The sequence below is a fragment of the Halyomorpha halys genome, unplaced genomic scaffold (genome assembly GCF_000696795.3).
Source record: "Halyomorpha halys isolate HHAL.00 unplaced genomic scaffold, Hhal_1.1 Scaffold624.1, whole genome shotgun sequence".
Lineage (NCBI taxonomy): Eukaryota > Metazoa > Arthropoda > Insecta > Hemiptera > Pentatomidae > Halyomorpha > Halyomorpha halys.
This window is the reverse complement of record NW_027106861.1, coordinates 2,503-6,666: the sequence shown is the minus strand read 5'-3', so window position 1 is coordinate 6,666 and position 4,164 is coordinate 2,503.

Genomic DNA, 4,164 nt, shown 5'->3' with positions numbered 1-4,164 from the left:
AGTACAGTCGCCCAGTCGATTTAGGACAGTACAGTCGCCCAGTCGATTTAGGACAGTACAGTCGCCCACTCGATTTAGGACAGTACAGTCGCCCAGTCGATTTAGGACAGTACAGTCGCCTAGTCGATTTAGGATAGTACAGTCGCCCAGTCGCCGTACTCGTCACCAGATCTTGCTGGGTGATATCATCGGAGCGCCGGTTCGCTGTGTAGGCCCACCTACGTTTAAGAATCGGACGTCATCTCCGACCTTTTCGGTGCGAACTTCAGGATCCCGACATCACCAGGACCGAGTTGATCACTTCGTAAAAATTTTTAATTAGCTATTTTTTTTATTATTGTAATTTGCTTCAAAAGAAGGATTTTCTTATTTTTAATTGGGATCTATACTATTTGGAAAGTTTATCTTTGTTTTAATTTAATTTATGTATTTGGTTTTATTTAATTTGCAAATAAATGTGTCTATCCGTCCTAGCGTTTATTACAATCCAAGCTCTTCATTAAAATATCAGAGGAAAAGGCAAAATTTTACCTTAACCTTACTAGAAATGAACTGAGGACGATAACAGGACTCCTCAGGAGCCACTGCCCCTTAAAATATCATCTTAAGAAGACGAGGCTAGTGGAGGATTCCACCTGGCGTCTATGTATGGAAGGTGAAGAAAAGGCACTGCACATTCTGTGTGAATGTGAAGCCCTTGCATTCAGAAGATTACAGTATCTGGGCCAGGACAGAATGGAGCCTGAAGACATTTCTAGAATAAACCCAAAAGAATTATTGAACTTCATAAGAAACATAGGATTCATATGGGATCTCTAGTGGAAAGAGGAGTAACTCACAAAAGATCCAATTGGGTCGAAGTGAGGAAGGGATTCCCGACCCTCATTGTAATAATAATAATAATAATAGCGTTTATTTTTTTTTTTTGTTAAGCTTTCTGACAAGGAGCCAAAGTCGAATTAGGTGGCTTAACAACCACCATATGGGACATAGCAGGGAAAGAATATTTTTTAAAAACTGATTATATACATTTATAAGAAAAGGAGCGACTCAGTGGCAAGGTGCTGTGTGACCCAAGGACTTGGTCCTTTGCTGTAGCTATGAGTCAACCCAATGGGTTTGAGAGTCCTTTGAGGTCCACCCAGCGTCATAAAGTGTGACCCTTAAATGTGGAAAATCTAGTGGTCGAGCGTGATATCAGCCGTTGGTCGACCTTCCTTTGGTACAATCGTCTTAAAAACTAAGTACTCGTCCAAATCACAATTTTGTATAATCGTTGGTCTTCAAACAGTACTTTGCCAGAACCCAAGCCTCATAATGGGTTGTAGCAGTGTAGAACAAATTCAGAATCTTAAAAGTATTTTATTTCAAGATAAAGGTAAATTAAAAAACAATAAAGCTCCCAACCATGAAATTTGGTGGTGCTTTTTAATCTATTTCCTTTAAGATGTTTTGACTGGATTCACCTCAGTTTATTTAGAAAGAATCTACTAATTATTTGCTAATATATTCTCATTAAATATACAATAGATAATAAATAAGAGTTATACAATGCACAGTTAGTCAAAAATGGGGTTCACAAACTCGTGGCGTTGGAACAGGGCCACTATGTCACAAAGCTGCCACTAGCAGAGGTAGGAATGTTCTCATTAAGCTTTAATAGGCTGCCAGGGATCTCTTCATTTCCAGAAGCGGCCAATCCCCGGCCGGGTTGCCAACGGATTTAGCTTCTGGAAATCTCATTTCGGGGCAGCCTCCGAACCGGAGTAATGCTGCAGCCAGCCGGGGCAATTCCAACGGTGACGTCCTCCGGTCCTTTACCATTCTTAGAAAAGCCGAGAGATGTCTCACCTTCATCAAACAGCCAACCAGCTATTAATTTATTTATTAGTAGGTATTTATCATAATTAATTTGTTAAAATATGAGTAGGAGTGCCCTGGACGGTTTTAATCAATAAAAAAAATATAAAACACTATCTGACCCTGAGATGCTTCTCAATATTTGAGGATGTATATGGATTTAATGAAAACAATTGATAGTTTGTTATAAATTATTCTATTAATTTTCAATTAATCATTTACGTATAATTTATCATTATAGTTTTGAAACATGAAATAAACCAGTGTATGCGATAAGGAACAGAAGAGAAACTATTTGTCAGGCCGACTGAACTATGAAAGATTTTTTGAGAGTAACCAAAGTTGATATTCATTTTTAGCACCTCAACTCTTCAACTAGCACTCTTCAGTACAATTTTTTTTTTATGTATAGACTTCATGAAATTCGAATAGTTTTTAAATAATAATGTGCTTCAATATTAGTACTATATTGAAACAATTCAGACCGATTGGCCAATCAAGGTGTGGACAGAAGAATTGTTAGAAGAAAACAAAGTTGATATTCTTATAAAATACGATTTTGAATATTTTGATTACGAAAAAAAATCGGTAAATAAAATTCTGTAGTCCAAAATTTTTGCCCTACGCCGGCCTTTTGATACCTTTTTAAAAATCAGGAATTGAATAACTGAAATAAATTCAATACTACTCGACCAATCGATACCAAACTTGATAGTGGTTTAGGGCTCTATTAACTTCACCAAAGGGGACTAATTTTCGCACTTATAAGGGTTATATTACCGTATAGATTGGAGAAAAAGCAGAGAAATTATGAACAATAGTCACAGGAAAAAAAAAAAAAATCACCCGAATGGATCGACTTGAAAATTTTTTAATTTCTTTGAAAAATGGTACATGGTACTTTGAGACAACACTATGGAATACGAAATGGAGTTTTCTAAAAAGAAATTTATTTACCTACTTTACCTTGAGCCACATTATGTTTTTAATATTTTCTGTAAATATAATATAGCTCAATAGTAATGATTTTTCATAATCGATTGGTGTAACATAACAATGAAAAAAGTTAAAATTTCTCAGCAACAGACCAAAAACGCTCAATTTTGTGGATAACTTCTTTTCTACTCGGACATTTCATTATCTTTAAACCTTCCCATGGGGAAGGAAATATTTTACAAATAAGTAGCACGTAAATCGGCCCACTAATTCAAAAGTTTACTGTGGACCAAGATTCGGCCATTCCCTATTATATTGGGTTGTAAAATAAGTTCGTAGCGTTTTTCAATATTTCAATTTAGTCCTCTCTGTGTTTATAAAATCATGTTTACTTGGTCAGTAATGTTTATATATTCTAAAAAAGGATTAATTAAGGTGGTTTTATGCATCAGTTTCAATAAGGATTTCTTATCTTTAAGTGGTATTTTGCTCGCTCAAAATTGAAGAGGGAAAAAATCATTTTCGTCATTTAATGATTTTTTATTTCCGAAAAGGAAACTCCGCAGCACAGACGATTAAAAAATGTGCAGTATGTATGGCGATAGTGTTTTAGGAGAAAGCACCGTCCGTAAGTGGTTTGCTCGGTTCAGAACCGGAAATTTTGCGCTCGGGTCGTCCTTCATCTGTTGATGATGACCAAATTCAAGCATTGGTCACAGCCAACCCTCACTCTACGGCATGGGATATTGCAGAAACACTTAAGATATCCCAAATCATTTGTGCCTCATAATCGCAAAGGCATAATTCCAACACAATAACGCCCCTTCTCACGTGTATTTGCAGACCCGGCAAAATTATTGGCTGGGATGTGATTCCTACCCAGCCTATTCACCAGACCTTGCCCCAATAGATTTTCACTTATTTCGGGACTCTCTTAGCGGGAAACACTTTAATTCGTTCAAGGACTACAAAAACGCACATAGAGGAGTTCATTGCGCAAAAATCTTAGAAATTCTGGGAGGACGGAATTAAAAAATTACCTGAAAGATGGCATCATGTAATAGATTAAAATGGGTCATATATAATTGATTAAAAATATTTACAAGAGTCTGAAGTTTTTATTGAAATCACTAGTAAAAAAAGCTACGAACTTATTTTATACATAGATAATATTTAATTATTCCACCGTTTGAGTGAAAACATAGGAAACAGACAGTAGCAAACAATAGCTGTATAAATATAACTAATTAGAATTAGATTACATGTAGTAATAATCTGTATTACATATATTAGATTACATATATTAATAATCTGTATTACATATATTAGATTACGTATATTAATAATCTGTATTACAAATATTAGATT